This window comes from Macrotis lagotis, chromosome 5, assembly GCF_037893015.1.
Source record: "Macrotis lagotis isolate mMagLag1 chromosome 5, bilby.v1.9.chrom.fasta, whole genome shotgun sequence".
Lineage (NCBI taxonomy): Eukaryota > Metazoa > Chordata > Mammalia > Peramelemorphia > Peramelidae > Macrotis > Macrotis lagotis.
Window position 1 is genome coordinate 268,870,270 of NC_133662.1, and position 22,819 is coordinate 268,893,088.

The following is a 22,819-nucleotide window of genomic DNA, read 5'->3' on the forward strand; positions in this document are numbered from 1 at the left end:
AGAATAACACAGAAGTAATCACTCATTTTCCCATAGAAACAGAGGGCTGGAAGAGATTGCAAAGATCTTCAAGGTTAGAGGGCAGCTAGGAGGCACAATGAGTAGAGCACTGACCTTGAAGTCAGGAAGAGGGGAGTTCAAATCCAGTCTCAGACACTTGCTACTAGCTTGCTATGTGACTGGGCAAGTCACTTCACCCAGATTGCCTCACATTCAGGGTCATCTCCTATCATCCGGATTCATATCTGGCCACTGGATCCAGATGGCTCTGGAGGAGGAAATAGGACTCGGTAACTTAGCACAGCACCCCCTCCCCTACTCAAATCCAATCCATGTGCTTGTCCTGGCATCACCTCCCTGATGGTATTCTTAGAAAATGAAGGACAAACATCATCATCATCATCATCAGGTCAGCATATCAAACTTAGTCCATAATAATTCTAGTGCTGCCCAAACCTGACTAAAATATAATTAGGAAATATTTAACATGGTAAATGCTCAGTTGATAATAGATAATATTAATATGTCATTCTGAAAGTGGGTATGGTATCCACAGTGATCCTTAGGTAGGATTAGTAGCTATCTGTTCTATCTGAGTTTGCCACCATACTCAAAACCTCTCACTTCATAGAGGGGGAAAAATGAACCCAGGCAGCAAGGAAGGGCCAGGGGAAGAATCTGACCCCAAAGCCTGTGGCTCTAGATGATGAGATCACAGAATCAGGATTTAGAATGGGGAGGGATAAAACTCAGAAGCAACCCCCCATTTTATTTTTTTTTGTACTTTACATGTTACTTTTTCAAGGAACAAGTATTTCTTTTCTGTCGCTCTCCTTCCCCATTTAAAAACAATAACAAATATGAAGAATCAAGCTAAGCAAATTTTCACATCAGTGAGGTCTAAAAAAGTGGATGTGTCCTTCTGTAGCTTGACTCTATTACCCTCCATCAGGAGGAGGGTAGCACACTTCATTATCCATCCCCTGGAATTGTGGCAATTCCTTTTTTTTTACAGAGCAAGAAATGTAGGTCCTGGTTAACTTACTATGCCATTTTCCTGAATGGTGACCAACTGAGATGGCATTTTCTACTCTTTGACCAGGGTGATTTCTTCTGTGCCAATTTTCCTGTCACCCGTTATTCACCAAACACTGATTCAAAGCCAATGAGGGTACGGGACAGTTTTAGGAGATGGAAAGAGAAAACAACCATCCTGCAGACTTTGTGAGGGCAGTTTTCCTCAGAGAAATAAAAAAGGGGAATCACAGAATGGGTTTTTCAAACAAGGAAATGACCAAAATAAAAAAGAAACAAAACTTGCAATGATTTTTGCAATCCATGCCCCACCCAGACCAGCTAGGTGTTCTCCATGTACCTGAAGAAAATGTAATTTCCTGAGACTCAAATGGAGCCACAGGATCAAACATTTTAAATGTTTTAAACAAACCATTTACAGTGAAAAAATGCCCTAGCCCCTGGTAAGCAGATGGACTGCAAATGTGTGGATGATGATAATGAATACCAGGAGAGCTCCATGTTTGGTGATGTATATCCATGCCCCATCATCACAGTGATCTGAGCCATGTATCATGGATGTCTTTGATGGCTCTGTGTGTTTTTAGAAAGGATCCTTGCCTCCTCTACTGAAGGATAGCCAAGCTTCCATCAGAATCAGATCTTCTCTTCAAAGAGTTTCCCCCTCTCCCCCCTGCCCTATCAAGGAAACACATCAGAGGCAGCCTTGCTCTACCTGCTCAGCTTCCCCCACATCACCAGAGGCAGAAAGAAGAAAGGAATGGGAGGTTCTTTGGGGAGTCTTCTTCAGCAGCTTCAAGAAGATGAATAGACAGCTGAATCAAGACTCATCAGGAAGGGCTCATTCAATTTCTCTAGTATCCTATTCCTGCAGGGCTTATACCTGATTTCTCTCTTTAAAATGGAATGTTTAATATCACAAACTGATTCTATTATGAGCACATGTTCCATCTTTCCAATGACATGTGGAATGGTGCATTTTGATGGAATTCGGCTGCCTCCGCAAGACATCAACATCCATCAATATGAGGTTGAAAAGCAATCATCAAAGCACTGAAGACCAGACTCCCACAGGGAACCTTGATGTGAATTTTCCCTCTTGTCCGTCCCCTACCCCAAGCAGAACAAGGTGAAATCAATATGAATTCCAGCAAAGATGAGTCAGTACGAATCTATCCAAAGATAAACACAGACAAATGGAATTCCTTTGAAAGTTGACCATAGTCATTGCCCTAGAGATTGGATTAAAAAAATTCTCTTTTGATTCATAACATTGAAGCTGTTAGTTAGAAGGAGATAGCTTTCTCCTTTAGCAGGGATTTTTCAGTAGCAAAGGGGTTAGACATAATATTTTGCACAGCCTCTTGCACATAGTAGATTCTCAATAAAACTTATCTCCCAACTCACATCTTGGTAAACCTACACAGACACACACACACACACACACACACACACAGAGAGAGAGAGAGAGAGAGAGAGAGAGAGAGAGAGAGAGAGGTATTTGTATACATTTGCCCTTGCCCTTCCTTGGGGACACAATAGGGTGTGGTAGAGCACTGTCAAGCTCAAAGATAAACAGATCCTTGTAGGCCTCATATTGAGAGATACAACCAAAAATGAACCTTTTCTAAATTATATTATATTTTCACTTATTTTGTTGAACATTTCCCTATCACATTTGAATCTGATTCAAAGTGAAGAATTTTGGCCTCTGTTTTTGACCCATGGTCCAGAAGAGGTAGGCAGGAACCAGACTGCGAAGCAGAGGTTAGAAGCCAAGAAGAGGTGCTAATATTGTGTTCCAGAGGTAAGTGGGAGCCACAGGACTGCCTTGAGTAGGCATGTGTGGTGATGAGATATTTTTTTACAAATAGGTATATGGCAAGCTTATGAAAGAAGGATTAGAGACCAGAAGTGGGGAGTCAAATGAGAAGATCATTGCAATTGCCTAAATAAGTAGCAACAAGGAGAATGGTCATAAGAGTGAAAAGAAGGGAATAGATATCAGGAGATATTGCAGACAAGATTTGGCAATGGATCAGGTCATGAACTTGGAGAGCAGCAAGGGGAAAAAGGACTGGAATCTGCAATTAAGAAAAAAATAACGGATTAGGAGGAATGAATCAGAGGGAGAGAAGGGACAATGGAATATTGTAGTCAAGGGAGAAGAATTTCAGTCAAGACCATGGGAGTAGCAAAGTTTTAATTAATGGTATTCTGACATTTTTATGGATGGATGAAGAGACATGAAGGTGTAAGTCATGGGATATTGGCGACCTGAGAGGCTGTACTCTTTGATAAGACCTCAACATATAGACTGAAGGATTTGAATATAAAATGAAGACTGGGGTTAAGAGAATGACTGGTGAATGATGCGCCAAATGACTGCAAGTCCAGCGTATAACTGGGACAAGTTTCTGAACTGGGTGATAGAGGATAATGGTAGGGTAACTTGGGGTGGGGGGCAGAGGGAACAAGATCATCCTCCTTTCCTACCAGCTGGTCTGCTTGATTTTCAGTCCATGAGATCTCGTGCTTCCCCTAGGGTAAGCTCAATTACCAGGAAAGAAATCTCATCATCATAGAGATTGCTTCAGCTGTAGACACCCAACGCCTGCTCTGTGCTCTCAGTTGCCTCTGCCCTCTGATTGCAAGGCTGGAGGGCAGAACAACAACAAAAACAGACTCCCAAAGTCTCCCTTTATAAAGGGCTGGAGATTTTTCTAGTCATTCCTTCATTTTCCTCAGTTCTCTGCTTGGTTTCAACTCCTCTACTGGATGATCAGCTCCATGGTGTCCACCCCCTCACCCTTTTCTTCTTGGTTTTGTGTATAGTCTTCCCACCTTAGATTGTAAGATCCTTGAGGGCAACTATTATCTTTCTGTTTGTATCCCTCTTGCTTAGCAAAGCACATAGACAAAGATGTTCATTAATATTCATCAGTTATTGACATAATAGAGAAGGCTAGTCCAGAGCCTGCAGGGCCAGAATTTGAAGCCAGCCTCAGACTCTGCCTAGCTGTGTGATCCTAGGCAATTCACTTAAACTTGTTTGCCTCAGTTTCCTTAACTGTAAAATGAGCTAGAGAAGGAAATAAGAAGCTATTCCAGAATCTTTGCCTAGAAAACCCCAAATGGAGTGATGAAGAGTTGAACATGCCTGAAACAACAACATCAATATAGCATGGAAGAAATTGGCTCCCTGTGGGTCTTCATTCATTATTATATCGGAACACATGAGGCCTGCTAAGATATGCCCTTTATAAAATATGACAGTTCCATGAGAAGAGACATTGTTTCATTTTTTTGTAGCTTATGTCTGTAGTACATAAAAAGCATTTCAAAGACCATGAAATCAGGAAGGTGATGCCATGACAAGCATGTAAATTTGATTTGAGTGAGCAGGATGCTGGGCTAAGTTACCAGCTTCACCTTCTTCTCTGGAGCCATCTGGGTCCAGGGCCCAGATGTGTATCAGAATGACTGGAGATGGCTTTGAGTTTGAGACAGGCTTAAGTGACTTTCCTCAAGTCACACAGCTAGCAAGAGTCAAATGTCTGAAACCAGATTTGAATGCCCATCCTTCTGATTCCCAGGCCATTGCTCTATCCACTGTAGCACCTAGCTGATGGATGCTAAATCATTCATAGACAACCTGCCTCTGGGTTGGGGTTTTGTGTGTAGCAGAGCATCTCCCTCACTGCCATATCTTGAAAATCAGCCTTTGCCACAAGTTCCATAGGACATAGCATATAGCAAAAAGTAGATGCCTACTAAAGATCTATTGATTGTTATAGATGATGAATTTGGAGTGAGAAAGATATGAATTCCAATCTCATCTTAGATATTAGCTATGGGACTCAACATAAATTAATTTTTCGAGTTTCTTTCCTCATCTATAAAAGCTAAACTTGGTCTTAAGGAGTTCGGAGGTCCTTGGGAGCAGCAGTTCTATGCTTCTGTTAAGCCCACCCAAAAGACATTGTGCTAATGGAGGGTACAACACTGGATTCATATGGCAGATGGACATACTTTTGCTTTTCAGTCACTGCATGACCAGAAACAAAGGCTCTTCTCTTTCTCCCTGAGGTTCAGCCTTTATGATAGAGAGCAACTAGAAGTTTGGGCCTGTAGAATTGTTGTGTGACTCTAGTAGAAATATGCACAAAGGGTATTCTCTGCACGTCTTCCATGTTTACTTGACAGTCATCTCCTAGGTAGAGTTCTTCCAAAGCCCACTGGCAAGCGGCCACTGCCAACTCTCTATCCAATGCATCCATTTTGTGTCACGGGGGGCATCCATTACCAACGTTATCTGCTCTGCTGTCTTAGCTTGGGTACACATTCATAGCAAAACCAGTAGAAGGTGATCTACATGTAGCTCATCACCTCTCTAATTAGGTTTAATTACCCAATTGCTTCTCCATGTTGCTGAGCTCTAACTGCCCCCAGGTTCTTCATTGACCACTTGATTTTGGGGGCATACACACTCTTTGAAAAGCCTCACACAATGTCTTAGAAGCAGGAGAGCTCATAAAAGTTTGTCAAATTAATAAATTAAAGGGAGAAGTTGCATGGTTCAGTGAATAGCAGACCAGTCTTGTAATCAGAAAAATGTGACCTTCTTTTGACACATATAAAATAGGGAACCCAAAGCAAGTTGTTAGCTTTTCCGTGCCCAGGACCATTTTCTATGATTATAAAATATCCACTTATTCATTTAATAAGCATCCCCTTTGGCCCGAGTACTGTTCTAGGTCCTAGGGGTAGACAAAAAAGAAGTTGCTTGGTCTCCAGAAGCTTCCATACTATCAGAGGAAACAATATGAACACACAAGTCAACATTAAATATCTTGTCGAAAGACAAGAACGACTGAAAACAGACCAGCCCTCTGGTAGTAGGTGATGTTGTATTACAAAGCCTGGAAAAAGTTAACTATTCTGGAAACCTCTCAGAACTTCTATTTGGAGGAAGGACCCAGCCAGCTTTAATCCCCCAACTTTACAGAATTCAATGAGGTGCAGGGTGGTGTCTTAGAACATTGTATGTATGTGGTGTCTACAGATCTATAGACAAATATCATTTCGGCAGTTTGCTATATGTGTGACCTTGATTCAATTGTTGAATCCTCATGGTACCAGTTTCCAAGCTTATTAAAGAAAAGGGTTAGGGGAGACCGGAGTATTCCTAAAAAAGATGTATGCAAATCATATATTTATATCTATATCCATAACTAAATATACAAACATGCATACATATTTGGAAACAAATACAGTATCCTAAAAGTTCTTAAGAAGTTTTAATTATATTATTACTATTATATTTTAAAACTTCAAACTGCACTGAGATTTTGGGGCACCCCATATTTGCTTGCACACACATATAGAAATACATGCCATCGAACATTTATATAGTACCCTACTATGGGTCAAACTGTGCGAATATCGTTTCATTTGATAACCATAGATACCCCGGGAGGTTTTATAGTTTTATTATTATTGTCGTTATTGTTATGATTGTTATTATTATTATTACCCTCATCATTTGACAAATAAGGAACCCAGAAATAACTTGCCCGGGGTCCCATAGCTAGTGAGTGCCTGAAGCTGGATTTGAACTCAGTTCTAGCCATTGATATCTAGCTGTCTACATACATATTCATAAAATTGCCTGAAATGTGTTTTGAATGCTCAGGGGAGCTTGTTATTACATCGATAAATCTTAGATCACTTTATACAGATCTGCATGTTGACTGCCAATAAATCCCGGTTTACTGATTGCTTTCCTGCATTGTGTTTGATTAAGCCAAGATCCATTTGGCAAGCCTCTCAGGCCCTCCTGGCTGGTCCTTCCCACAGGAGACCATTGGTTGACATTCTTCCCCCATGACTCTTCTTCTTGCCAACATGCCCATCCATGCAGACAGGGGATTTTAGACATAATGGAAAGAGTCCTGGTCCCAGAGTCACAAGAACTGAACTTCTCTGCAGTCAGTTTGGTGCCCCCTTCCCTCTCCCCAACCCATGCCTGCCTGAAGCTCCATACTTCACTTCCCGTCTTCTTTTACTGCATTCCCTACCAGGTGATCTAGTGAGAGTAGACAGGACAGTTGTGGTTCTTTGGTTCCAGTACTCCATCTTCAGAGCCTCTGCCTATGTATGGGCTGGGACCCAGCAGGGAATGCTTTCTGAGCTCACCTCCACCTTAGAGCTTTATTGGCTCAAATCTCACCTTCCATAAGATGTCTTTACCTAATTCTCCCTCCCATTGATAGTGTCTTTTTTCTGAGGTTATCTTCTGTCCTATGTGATTGTTGTTCAGTCATTCCAATTGTGTTTGACTCGCCATGACCCCATTTGACATTTTCTTGGCAGAGATACAGGAGTGGTTGGCATTTTCTGTTCCAGTTCATTTAATAAATAAGGAAACTGAGACAAACTGGGGGAAGTGATTTGCCCAGGGTCACACAGTTAGATCTTTTTGACTCCAGGTTGGATACTCCAACCCCTTCACCACCTAACTGCTCCAGGCATCTTACATTCACAGTTATTTGTACATCATCTCTCCCATCAAACAGAGTTCATTAAAAGTCAAGCCTGTTTTTGAGCCTTAAAAATGCTTGTTGGCCAACTGCCTATTCATAGACTTTGCATTTGAAGTGGGAGGAGCTCATAGAATTCCAGACTTCCAGTAAGTCACTTCCATTCTCTGTTACTCAGAATCTTCACATGTAGTTTTTAATATTTTGTCCTGAATGGAATGAAAGAAATGAAATTAGGGTTCATTAAAAAAAATTCAAACTAGGGGGGAGGCTAGGTGGTGCAGTGGATAGAGCACTGACCCTGGAGTCAGGAGTAACTGGGTTCAAATTCAGCCTCAGACATTTAATAATTACCTGGCTGTGTGGCCTTGGGCAAGCCACTTAACCCCACTGCCTTGCCAAAAAACCTAAAAATAAAATACAAACTCTATAACCAGTTAGCCATATCACCCCCAACCCCCCAAAATGCCAATGCTACTTTGTTGTCAGATTGTGCACCATAAAAACAACAGTAAAATTTGTTTCGACATACTAATGGACCTGAGTCCATTTATCAGTTAAATGAATTAGAAAGAAGAGAGGAGAAGGTTCAGTGCCTCTGCTAATGGACTGGCCATTGATCAGCATTAGACAGTACCTGGAAATGATTCTGAACAAAAATCAAGACTTGAACATATAGAAACACACAGAATTCTGCCAGGAGTTGCTATTATTTAGAATTCACAATCCTTTCTTCAGGGTTTATGAAATATTTTCTTAAAAAGGCTGATTCCATATATATATATATAATGATAAAGATATTGATTATTGCCAATATTTTTCAACTCAGTTTAGAGCCTTGTTTTCTACACTATTAAAAATGATTTCACTGAAGTCTCAAATCTCTTTTGGCCAGAGACCTTCTAATACATTCTAAGAGTCGAGCTTTTATTTCCCCCTTTCTTCTGGCTTCTTGAACTAACTCTGGAATCCAATTCCTTGAATTAAACTCTCAGGTGGTTATTTTCCAATGGCCCTGGCCCCTCAAGCTCCCAAACCAGATTACGGTTATTAATAGCTTTCTGCTCAAAACAAGACAAAGCCTTTATTTGAAAAAGTTTCAGTGTGGCAAAGCCGATAGCATAGATTTTTTTCTTTTATCAAGAAGATGTCCAATGTTCTTGATAGATCCTTTTTCATCATTTCCCCAAAGTGAAGTTTCTTCCATTATTCACACTGGCATTAATGAAAACCAAGGGAATAATTACTTTGGGGAATTTGACAGAAAAGGTGCAGAGGCTAATCTCATGGAACAAGAGCATCTATTTTTATCTAACAATAGAGAGTAGCAAACAAGGGCAATTCGGCCTGGCTCCCAGTTTCATCTGAGCTCCTGAGTTATGAAAGGATTGTGCTGTATAAAACAATCATTGTGATAATAACAACAGCAGCAGCAACACGGCCCTGCTTGGGCTCTCATCACACAAAGGTTTCCAAGAGACTGTTGGGGCCCAGGCACTCAAGGGTTTATGAGTTCCCATCAATGTGTTTATTGTTACCAGCTTAACTAGAGGGCACAACAATTCAAAGCAAAACAAAAATGTAAACAAAATAATGACAAGTATTTAAGGCATTTTTTTTGCATATGGACATGGAAAACACTATCATCTATCAGTGACGGTGAGGTAAGTACACAGAACATGCATGACCAGGGAAATGTAGCAAGGACAAACATGTAGAATACATGGAAGACACACACATATAGAGGAAATGTGACCACTGAATAAATCTTAGGACTATACATTAAGGGAAAATATAGAGCCAGAGAACGGAAGTGAGAGGATATTCACACCATTGACATGTGTGATCAAGATATCTATTGATCTCTCGATCCTGGAGACACATGAACCTAGGGTAACTGCTTGGGTACAGTAACATAGAGGACTGATGTTCTGGAACCACTGATAACCTCTGCAGATTTTTCCAGTGAGTCCTCCTTGGAATTATATCACTTTTGGGCATTACCTCATTTGAAGCATCTAAAGGATACATTGGATAGTCTGCTTACCTTGGAATCAGAAAGATCTGAGTTCCAATCCTGCCCCAGACATTAGTTACCTTAGGCAAGCCCTGTTATCTCTTTCTGATTCAGTTTCCTCATTTATGAAATGATAATAATTCCCTACTTTTCAGGGTTGTTTTGAGGATATAATGAGGAAACATTTAAAGGGCAGGGTTTTGCAACTTTTATTTGCTATAGAAATGCTAGCTATTCTATGCTTGACAATCAGACTCCTCAGCTCATATCTCTTCTCTCTTGGACCCAGCTAGAAAGCATGTATTTGCCATAATGCTTTCTAACATAGCCTCTTCAGGACTCTGTTGCTCTTGGCTACCATTTGTCCATATGAGTGGGCAAGTACATGTCATCATGGATAGAGAGCAGGACCCGGAGTCAGATTTATCTTTGTCATGGACTCACACACTAACTCTGTGTCCCTAGCAAGTCACAACCCAATTTGTTTCAGTTTTCTCACCTGTAAATTGGACTGGAGAAGGAAAGGTCAAATTCCTCCAGGATCTTTCCCAAGAAAACCCCCCAAACATCTTGAAGAATTGGATGTTCCTGAAACAGGACTCAAATTGTATTGAATTAGCTGGTCATCCTCTCCTTTAGTGCATACCTGAAGTCTAGGAACTACATATTCGATTATATAATTATATATATTGATTATAAATGTTCTTGATCACTACCACAATACTTCAAGGGTAGTTAGACCCATGGAAATAAATGTGAGATGATGGGGAAAGTGGAGAAAATGTATGGACATATAGATGTTCTCAAATCCCTAAGTTTCCTCTTCCTTTGCCACTGAACAGGCATCCTGCCATGAAATCTTAGGGTAGAACAGAGAAAAAAGATAAAGGCATGAAACCTTGAATCACACACTGATGGGTCACATGTCTCAGAAAGACCCATAGGCACCTGTGCTGCTAGTGCTTGGCTTTTGCTGCTGCCATCACCAGAGTCTCCAGTTAGGATGGTTGTTGTGGGAGATGGCACAGGAGGCAGCCAGATGCAGAGCAGAAAGCCAAGGGACTATCCGTGATGACAAGTATCACAAGATTAAAGGTGAGCCAGGTCTGGACAACAAATGGTTTCAAGGACAAGTAGAATTAAAAGATTTGGAGGGCCCCCTCAATTGGTGAAATAGATGTAAGACAAGCTCTTTTTGTTAATGTATTCTTTTACATACTCAAGATATATATAGTTTAATATTATACGTAATATATGTAAGTCGTTCGGCCCCCCTCAACCTATCATCTTTGTGTCTGAAGGTAGGTGATAGACTAATCTTGAATGGTCAATGTATTGTTGATACCTTTCAGTTTTCAAAATTTTAAATTTTGTGCTTTTGTATAAACTTTTCTCATTTCTGCTCATTTCATTTTCCCTCAGATTATAAAATCTTCAGTTATTTATTTTATAGTAACATGTAATCATATAAATTAATTTATTTTTTTTTCAAGGTGTTAAGTGATTTGCCTAAGGTCACACAAATTGTAAGTATCAAATATCTGAGGCTGGATTTGAACTCAGGTCCTCCTGAATCCAGGGCCTGTACTCTATTCACTCTACCACTTAGCTGCCCATGTTTAATTTATTCAAGATCAGTTCATATAAAATTTCTCCATAGTTCTTTGAAATGATCTCATTTTTTTTCATTTTTTGACAGCACAAAAGCATTCTATCACATTCATAAATCATGACTTATTAACCTGTTCTTCAAGTGACGAACATCTCTTTAGTTTTCAGGGTTTTATAAACCATCAAAAAAAGAGCTGATATAAATGTTTGTACATAGAGGACTGTTTCATATTCCTTGGATCTCTTTGGATAAAGGTCTAGCACTGGTCTGAGTCAAAGGGCATTCACTAATATATAGACATATGCATGCATATGTATATATAGGCATGGAATCCCAAATGGTTTTGAGAATAATCTGCATGTTTTCCATAGTCCCTTCAGCATTTATCATTCCCTTCTTTTGGGGGGGCATCTTTGCCAATCTGATAGGAGGAAGCTCAGAAATACTTTAATTTGCATTTTTCTAATTAATAGTGATTTGGAGCATTTTCCCCCTCCATCTAGCTTCAAATAGTATGGATTTCTTCCTTTAAGAATTGTCTCTTCATATCCTTAGTATATCTTATTCTTGTAAATTTGAATTGTTTCCCTGTAAATCTTGGAAATGAGGTTTATTTCTGAAGAAAAGTCAGGTAGATGCCAAGATGGTAATCAGAGGGGACATGAAGCCTAATCTAGTCTGGAAAGAGTCAGATATAGTTGGCCAATCAGGACAATTTATCTACACCAGAGTTTCAAAAACTGATTGGGTTTGGGATCACTTATTTTTCTGATGGTGTAGACCAAGGATACTGTTCAAGGTGTAAAGAAGAAGGAAAAGGGCAAATGGCATAGTATTTGGGCTGGCTAGCTGGCTGGATGGATGCATGGATGGAAGGTAGGATGGATGCATGGATGGATGGATGCATGGATGGATGGATGGATGGAATGTGAAGTGTGGTCTAGGACCTCAATGCCCCAACACTTATTAGAAGACCTTTTTGAGTTTCTTACAAAAAGTAGATATTTATAAGCCATCTCAAAGAGATTAAGGATGTATTCAGCCCTCAGGGGTTCAGGATTATTAAAAACAGGCTTAAAGCCAGCATCCAGGTGGTTTATTTTCAATTTGGGGATGAAATGAGGCACTAGTAAGTCATTGAAGTGTTTATGAAAGGAACCTTTCATTTCTGTCCTGGCACCAACTTGTGCCAAGGAGAGAGGTACTGTGTGTCTTAAACTTATCCTCTGTCTCAAATATGCCTTTGGTCCCCAGGGCAGGGTGTAATGACTCACAGTGGTTCACAAATCTGCCAAATCTGTGGGGCCCACCTTCATGTGGGTGGAACTTTGATGCCCTTGGGTGATCAGGAAGCTGAGTCAAGAAAGGTGGGGCTCATCTGGCCCCAGGGACAACTTGGTTGCATTTTAGGGAAAAATGAATTCTTGTTTTTATAAAATGGTGAACCTCTGTCCAATTTCAAAGATGCAACTAGAGTCAGATGCCCTGTGTTCTAATCCTGACTTGATTCTTACTGTGTGATCTTGGGTAAGTCCCTTAAGTGGTTTCTCAGGTTCTCTTTTCCTAAAATCATATTTCCTTTTGGCAGAGTATAGAAAAAATGGGTATGAGTAGGGGTTTGGTCCTGGCTCTCCTGCTTGCCCACCAGGGAAACTGTTTATAGATTTAGAAATGGAGATTGAATCATATCCCCAGACTAAGTAACTAGCAAAGAGCTATGATGGGTGTTTGTAATACAAAGGTCAAAACCATAGTCCCTGCTCTGAAGGAACAGAGCAGGGTAGATAATGCTCTTCTTTCAAAAGCAAAGAATTACTCTCTGCATGACCCAGGACAAGTCACTTATCTTCTCTAGGCCTTGGTTTCCCTTTCTGTCAAATGAGAAATTGGATGAAATGGCCTCTGAAGTTCCTTCCAGTTTTAAAGCTCGAATTTCTCTAAGATACAGGGAAGTGAGTGAAGATGTTTGTGTAGGATAGGGTTCTGGAGTGAACCCCAAATAAGGCTAGGGATTCCAAAAGGCTTTTCAGGCAGGGAGTCTAGCTCTTGCCAAGGCTTAGGTATGGGAGATGGAAGATCACACACTAGAAATGACAAGTAGGTTGGTGGAGAGACAAGGGAAAGACAAAGGGAGTAATGAGAAATATATAAAACTGGAGCTGGGACCAGATGGTGAAGGACTTTCAATAGCAACCAGAGATTTGACCTTGTCCTAGAAAGGCAAGGGGCAGACACCAAGTCTTGAATAGGAAACTGATGTGGTTATAGCTGTGTCTCTAATGAGAAAGCACTGGGAACCAGCAATTGGTGGAATGACTAAACAAGTTATGGGAAAAGAATGCTATGGAGTACTATTGTTCTATAAGAAATTATGAATGGGGGTGGCAAGATGATGCAGTGGATAGAGTACTGGCCCTGGAGTCAGGAGTACCTGAGTTCAAATCCAGCCTCAGACACCTAATAATGACCTAGCTGTGTGGCCCTGGGCAAGCCAATTAACCTCACTGCCTTGCCAAAAAAAAAAAAAAAAGAAAGAAAGAAATTATGAATGGTCAGACTTTAGAGAAGCATGGAAAGAATTACATGAATTGATGCAGTGTGAAGGGAGCAGAACCATGAGGACATTGTAGCATTAGCAAAAACATAGTGAGATGATCAACATGATTGATGCAAATTCTCTCAGTAGTTCGGAGATCCAGGACAACCCTGAGAGACCTGCTATGGACAATGCCATCCACATCCAGGAAAAAAAAATTCATGTAGTCTAAAAGCCTTCTATGTTCACTTTTTAAAAACTTCTTTTATGTTTTTCCTCCCTTTCTCATGTTTTTTTTTTCTTTCCCCTTAGTTAACTCCTTTTTCACAACATGATTAATACAGAAATATGTCAAACATGAATGTACAACTTTACGTGTTGACTGCCATGGGGAGGAAAAAGAGAAGAGAGAGAAGATGGTAGGAAAATGTAGAGCTCATAAACTTGCAAATAGATGAATGCTGATGAACTACTATTGCATGTAATTGGAAAAGTAAAAAAAAAATCAAAAAGAAAAAATACTGGACTCATGTTACCTCATTTGCTCTTCGCAGACTTTTTCAATGTAATTAAAAAGGCATGATTACCTCATGTTACTAATGAGGAAATTGTGGTGCAGCATATTTAAATGATTTGGCTGTTTTCTCATTGCTGGAAGTAATCATCCTAGGAACCTCCCTTTGATCTTCTAAAACAATGTCCAATTCTCAGAGAATTTAGATGAAAAGGGGAAAGGAACTTTAGACATCATGGCGTCCATTCCTCTCATTTTGTGGGTTAGGAAAGTGAAGCCCAGGAAGTCAATTACTTGCCCAAGATCACACCAGCAGTTTGGGGGAGGATTTGAATCCAGATTTTGCTGACTCCAAGTGCAGATTCAATTATTACTTAAGCTCTATAACACACTGTGTATTGAGGAAGCCAATAGAAAGCCTGGGCATGAGACCAAAATTCTTTCACTGCTCCTAAAACATCCCCCACCCCAAATAATAATACTCTCTCGAGATCAGGTCCGAATTATAATTGTCATCATCACTGCTACCCCTAATCTCCCTGAAATGCTTGACTCCCTCCCATGATTTACAAACTCCTATTTAGAAAGAGGCACAGAAATGGAGGTGCTCAGCATTGGGACAAAAGTCATGGTCCCATCTCTTCTGGATGGACGATAACCAGAGATGACATTCTTCCCCAGTCTTTTTCCAAACCTTCATGAAATCTACTCATCGGGAAAGCTGTCGGAGCAATAAATATGAAAGTAGGATAAAAATAAATCTTGAAAGGCAGACTTTGCTCTTTTCTCTTTCTTATATATCAGGAATGAGACAAAAGGCTTAGGATCTGTCAAGACAAAGGCGAAAAGAGAAACTCTTTGGCAATGATCAGACGTAAATGGAGCTAGCTAATCCCAAAGAAATTGGCAGTGTTGTCCACTCAGGCCACAGGAGAGGCAGGGGAAAATGAGGGCCGAGATCCAGACACAGCTTAAGGGATTGACTGTTTCTGGTAATTGGGGCTTCTCAGCTTGGCCCTGGGAGAAAGGGAGCTGACAAAGCTGCCCTTCCTTTGGGCTCTGTCTCTTGCCATTAAGTGTGGAATGAGCCAGGGGCCTTTAATCTGAAACTTCTTATTTTGATGAGAGGGCACTGCCCAGAGAGAAGGGCAAACAGCTTAGAGAAATTAAGGCAGGGGATGGAGGCAGCCCCAATTAGCTGCTTGAGAATACTCTCCTTAGGGTTTTTCCTGAAAACAATAGTCTTGACACAGTTCAACTCCTTGTCTATCATCTCATCAACTTGAGTCAGGAAAATTCATAGTGAGGGGAATAAAACCTAGGAGTTAAGCCTGGGTATGTTTGGGAGCTGGGGGTGGGGAGGGAACAAAACATGGTTTCCTGACATAACTGTGAGATGCCAGTTCTGGACCCAGGAACAGGGGTGCTGTATTGGCCCTTCCTCTGTAACCAGGTCTGTGGTTCTGTCCTCTAATTAGAGAGATTAGGCTTCCTTTTCTCACTCTTGTTGACTCATGAAATTCTCCAGGCTAGTTCCCTAGAGAATGATGTTCAGGACAATTCACATCTACCAAAAAGGAATTAAGGGGGAAAAAAAGCTCCTGATACTCTTTCAAACAGCTAATTCACTCCTAAACACACACACACACACACACACACACACACACACACACACACACACATCCCAAAATTAAAAAAAAAACCTTAAACAAAATCCCTTCCAAATGTGAATTAACAGACTAGGATTCAGTAACTTATACTACTGGTGCAACCTGCTTCAGGTTCCTTAGAGCATAAGACATTCTCTGGGTTGTGCACTGCCCCTCATTCAAATCCGAGCCTCCTCTAATCTTTGTGCTCAGTCACATCCAGTGAATTGTGTCCAATGATTGCTGTTGTTCTGACCGTCACAACCGGTAGGCCACCACCTCCATTCCAAAGGATGCTGCTGCCACTGTACTCTGAGAACTCTTCAGGTCTTTGGGCCAAAAATGTCACTTCCTAGACATAGTCATCTCGAGCTAAGCACTCAGTCACCAACTACTGAAAGGAAACTAGAACAGAGGCAAAGGCATCCAAGGAGCCAGACACAAATTCACTGGGTGAGCCCCTCTGAGCTAGCTGCCCCGAAAGGGCGATGCCATGATATTGGAATGAAGAATGAGCTGTTCTTCCCTGCCCTTCTCTGCAGTCCACCCATGCCACCTGGAAAGTCACTGAATGGGTGAGGATTTAGATTCAACCCCCAAACACCCCACTCCCATCTTGGAATGGGGGAGGATGAAAGGACTCAGGGCTTCCCAAGACATTGTAAAACAGAAAATTCTTTCAGTGCTAGGCTGACAGATGATGTCTGGAAGCAGTGCAGAATTCAAGTGATAAATCACCATGTCCTTGGAAACTGCAAGTGTGGGTGTTTCTAGGGGGAGACCTGGGAGAAATGGAGCTAGAGGGAGGATAGTCTATCCCCTGAAAAAATAGGATCCTAATTATACAGGAAATAGCTTTCAGAAATTATCCAATTTAACTGCTTCATTCAAGTTTCCTGAAGTATCACAGGTAGTAAGTGTTAGGGCTGAGGCTCAAACTAGATCCTCTGGCTCCAAATTCAATACTTTTCCTAATTCTTGCTTTCCCAAACCAGATAGATGCATTTGGGGAGAAATTTTGATAGTGACAGAATGGGACAAGATAGGGACTTGGAATAAAATTGATGACATTCCTTTGCCCAAAAACTGCCTTCTGAAGGATGCAAATTACTCTTTAGATATTATTTAGAAAAGTATCTTGTGAGGCTCATATTATCACTGGATTATAGGAGTGAGAGCTAAAACTTCTCTAGAGGTCATCTATCCAAATTTCTCTACTTTCCAAATGAAATGATTCTTTCTCTTTTATTTACTTTCTTCTTCTTCTCAGTCCCACCGTAAGGTGGACAATGTACTTTATTGGGTTAGAAATCTAGAGTTGGAAAGGATCTCATCTAGTACAAAACTTTCATTTGTTTTTTTGTAGGAAAAAAAAGCTCCTCAAAGGGTAATGAACTCCAACAATGATAAGCAGATGGCAAATGGCAGATCCAGAAACCAAACCTAGGTCTTACTTCAAAGAACTGAATATCTCATTTGATTGATCTGTTCCTTCTAGACCTGAGTTCTTCTCCAGGAGAGCTGCCTTGAGATGGTCATATCCTGAACCACTCAACAGACCCCAAAAGGGATCTGAAAGCTCAGAATTCTATTGACATGAGCCAGCCAACTTCACATCAGAAAGACCAACTTGCAACAAGCATTGCTTCCATATGGTTGTAGGACTTCATAGATCTTAGGTTACAAAACAACTCCAGAATATATCCATGCAGCTTAAGGGTTAGTTGCCCAAAGGATGCCCTAAGTTGTATGGTGTAGTATAGGTGGTCTGTTACTCTGATGGCTCAAACAAGGTAGTGTAAAGGATGTTTTGGGGAGGTCAAGAGCCATCTTTTTCATATTTAGATTTCTCTTTGTCTACATCCTTGCTTCTGACAATGGAGCATTTTCATTCCCCATTACTCTAAATGAAGAGGGTAGGGTAGAAAGTCCATGGCTCACTGGCAGTTTCCAGTGACACACTAAAGTCTTTTACCTCCTCTTTCAACTGTGATATTATTCACTTTGACTCTTCTTAAGTCTCCAAGTGGAAAAAGTAGGAATTTGATTAAAATGAACAAATAAACCTTCACTCACATCCTGCTACCCAACAACCATGGGGACATTAAACAACACAGACTAGCACACTCCATATTAGTTGTCATGAAATCTCAGCATCTCAGAAGTGTTAGGACCTCAGAGACATCTGGACCAAATCTTCTCAAGCATTGGGTGCTCAGGAACCTTTTACACTCTGATGAATTATTGAAGAATCCCTCCTCCAGACTTTTGCTTAATGTCTTTTGATGTTTACCATACCAGAAATGAAACAATCTTAGTATTATTATTATAAAAAATGAGTTTGAGGGCCCCATGAATATTCTGAGAATTGCTCAGTTAAACCAATGCAAATCTGAACTGGAATCTTTTTTGGGATCAGGGCAGCCATGCAAGAGTGTTACAGAATTTAGTTGAATGGCATTGGTTCAGAGAAATGAAAGCCCATTGCCTCAAATTCCCGCAATTAGTTGTCACAGGAAAAGGTTGACTGTGAAGGACAGAAAAGTCAGCCACTCCTCTTCATTATCAGGAAAGCTCCCTTTTAATGCCTTCCTTGGCATTAAGGAGATGACACCTCTACCCACTCTTCATCAAAGGAAGCAAACATCCTTATCCATGATAAATGAACCAGAATTTGGCTCCTTCTCAGGGTGTCATTTGTGAAAGTGGAATGGAGGTCTTCTCTGTGAAGACTTCCCTCTCTCCCATCAAGATGGCCTTGTCAGTTCCGTCTCTTTTTGCCAAGCAAGAAGACCACCAGGGTGTTCTTCCCCAAATGGCTTTCATAAATATTGTCATTGAATTTACCCCAAGCCTCCTTCCTATGGAGTAGCAGAGCTTGACAACCATCACCACTTGAAACAAAAGTAGGAAGCTATTGCTTTGCAGAGGAAGAGGAGGATAAGGAAGGGGCAGAAAATATCCTCATAACATCAATGGAATTACTAGCCTTTGTGACAAATACAAAAGTTAACAATAATGTTTAGGATCCTGAGGGATTAGCTTATTTTTCAGGAACAAAGATTTTCTTCTTTTTTTCTTGCTATGAAATGTATCAGGTCTTGGGAGTATTCACTAGGCTTCAGACCCAGAAGTAATTCTATGAAGTCTCCATCCTGACGACTGAAGTTTACAAGGAAAAACAGACAATGCTCAAAAGGCTGTTTAGATTTAAAGTCTACCTCCCCCCGCTCTAAAATATAAATTTGATCATTTATTTTTAAACCTGCAACTAGAGTTTCCAAAGAACAAATCTTAAAATATCCTTCAATTAAATTCCCAAGGAAAAGCGTTCCATAGGAGATAACTTCTGATTGTCCTTTTTTTATTTATTTGTTTTTACATTCATTTCTTTTTAAATTTTCAATTCCAAATTCTCTCCATCCTAGCCCCTCTCACACACATTGAGAGGCCAAGAAATATGATTTGTTATATATGCTGATGTTTGTCCTTTCTTCTCAAAAAAAAGACCCAGACATCAGAGAGATGATGCCATGACAAGAAAATGAATTGGAATTGGATGAGGAGGTGCTGTTCTAAGTCACCAGCCTCACTTTCTCCTCTAGAACCATCTAGATCCAGTGACCAGATATGAATCAGGATGATTGGAGATGTCCCTGGATGTGAGGCAAACAGGGTTAAATGATTTACCCATGGTCTATAAGTGTCTGCCTTTTGATTTGAACTCAGGTCCTCCTGATTTCAGGACCATTTCTCTACCCACTGCAGTTACATCACTAACCAACTACCCACATCAAATATATATATATATATATATATATATATATATATATATATATATATATATATATATATAATGTAAAATCATGAAAAACATAGTTCTATATCAGCCACATTTCCAAAAAAGCAAGAAACATAAAGGAAGAAAGTTCTATTTCAATTGATACTCAGAATTCATCAGTTCTCTCTCCTTCTCCTCTCTCCCTCTCCCCTCTCCCGTTCTCTCTCTCTCTCTCTCTCTCTCTCTCTCTCTCTCTCTCTCTCTCTCTCTCTCTCTCTGGAAGTGGATAGCATTTTTCAGCATGAGTCCTTTGGAATTATCTTGGATCACTACACTGATTAGAGTAGCCAAGTTTTTCCACAATTAATCATCTTTACAACATTGCTATTACTGTGCACAATGGTCTCCCAATTCTTCTTCCTTTGCTTTGCAAAAATTTATGTGGGTCTCCCCATGATTATTTTTTTTAAATATCTTTTCATCATTGCTTATAGCACAATAGAATTCCATCATAATCACATGCCTCAACATATTCAGCCAGTCCTCAATTAATGAGTATTGCATTGATTTCCAATTCTTTGCTACCACAAAGAGAAATTCTATAAACATCTTTGGACACATAGGATCAGTTCTTTTTTGCTGGATCCTTTTTAGGAAACAAACCTAGTAATAGTATCACTGAATCAAAAATTATGTATTTTTATAGCACTTTGTACCTATTTACCAATTGTTCTTCAGAATGGTTGGATCAATTCATTATTCTACCAGCAGTTCATCATGCCCTAATTCCTCCCAGCATTTGTCATTTCTGAGAGGTGTGAAGAAGTATCTCACAATTGTTTTAACTTGGGCTTCTCAAATCAATAGTGATTTAGAGAGTTTTTTCATATGCCCATAGATAATTTCGATTTATCCTTCTGAAAACTGCTTGTTTATATCCTTTGATGGTTTAGCAATGGGGGAATGGCTCTTATATTTTAAAAAATAATTAACTCAGTTTAATTCTCAGTATATTTGAGTCATTTGACCTTTATCAGAGTTTACTTGTGTAAATTCCTTTGATAGTATTTAATTGTACAATAACTTTTAGTATAACTTAGTTTCCCTAATTATCTCTTTTAATTAGATCTATTTTTGCTTTGCATTATCTGAGAACATTATGGCTATCCTTGTCTTTTTTTGTTTGTTTTTTGTATTTTTTCTTCTGTTAAAGCACATTAACTTCTGTCACAGATCTTTTAATTCTATATGTGTCTTTTTGTTTCAAAATGTTTCTTATGTACAGCATATTATTACCTTCTAGTTTATAATGAATTCTGCTTACCATTTCCATTTTATATGTGGGCTCATTCTATTCCCATTCACAATTATGATCACTAACTATGTATTTCCTTCCAACCCATTTCCTTCTGTTTATTCTTTGTCTTTTTATCCTGTCCTTCCTCAAAAAGACTATTTTGCTTCTAGCCATTGCCTTCTTTAATCCACCCCCCCTTTTTTTCTTATCTCATTTCCTCCTAAATTCTATTGCATATGATATATTTCTAGTCATAACAGAATACATATGCACAAATATGTTTATATTTATATATATACAGAGAAACATGTATGAACATATATACATATATGCTTTTCTGTATGTCCTTCTGTGCATATATGTCTAGGTCTAGATAATTTCCTTCTTTGAATCAATTCTGATGAAAGCATTTTCAGTTTACCTGATACCATCCCATTCTTCCCTCTCCTGTAAAAGCTTTCTTACACTCTACTTTTACATGAGAAAAAATTTCCCCACTTTACCTTTTTGCCCCTTTCCCACAGTGGCCCTCTTCATTTTTTAGATTATTTCAACACAATTGAATCCACACCCATGTTTTCTGCCTATGGAAACTCATTTTACTGACCTAATAACAATAATGAACTTAGAAGTTACATGCATCATCTTCCCATATCCGACTTTGAACAGTTTAACTTGAGTCCCTTATGAATAACTCTTTCATTTTTGCTTTTCTATGTTTCCTTTGAGTCTTGAATTTGAATGTCAAATTCTCCATATAATTCTGGTCTTTTCCTTAGGAATGCTTAAAAGTCCTCTATTTCACTAAATATATTTTTTCCCTGAAGGATTATACCCAGTTTTGCTGGGTATATTCTTGGTTATATTTCTAGCTCCTTTGCTTTCCACAGTATCATATTTCAAGTCTCCTGTTCCTTTATTTGTTTTTCAAGTTTTATCTGCATTATTAACATTTTCTCATCTTTTTCTTAAACAATGGAAAAAGCAACAGATCAAATTTTAGCCTGTAACATTTGCTATTAGTCTACTTTTGAGGTAAAAATGTTCATATTGAAAATATAAACAATTGATTCTCAAGCCAGTTTAAGTTAGATCCAGTTCTCCTCTGCAAAAATATGAAGAATACTTTTATAAAAAAGCATCAATGTCTGCTATGGAATTCATAGGCTATGTATATTGCCCTTTTAAAAATATTCACATATTATTTTTCCAGTTCCATGAAAAAAATGTTTTTAATATTCATTCTCTAAAGTTTTCTTCCTCTTACCCTTCCTTACCCCTCCTGAATATAGCACATAATCTTTTAAATGTATGACCATGGGAAGGGGGAGGGAAGGGAGGGTAGGGGAAAATGTGCAAAATTCAAAACCTTATCAAAAAAGATAAGTATAAATTACTCTCATATATCATTGGAAAGCAAATAAAACATTTATGCAATAAATAAATAAATATAAAAATACTATATTCGTTAATTACATATTTGTGTAACAAAGGTCATCTCATCAGGGAAGAAAAAAAAATATTCTAGTAATTGTTAAAAAATGCACATATTACTTATATGTCCATATTCATCCAGCTGTGAAAGAATCAGAACAAAAAGGAAAAACCTTGAGAAAGAAAAAACAAGAAAAATTTTGAAAGTGAAAATAGTCCACATTGATCAGACTCCATAGTTCTTTCTCTGACTGAGGATGGCATTTTCCACCATAGTCTTTTGTATGTGTCTTGGATTACTATATTGCCGAGAAGAGCCAAGTCTATCATAGTTGATTATCACATGGTGTCGCTCTTGTTAATTCTCCTGTTTGTGCTCACTTCCTTCAGTATCAATTCATG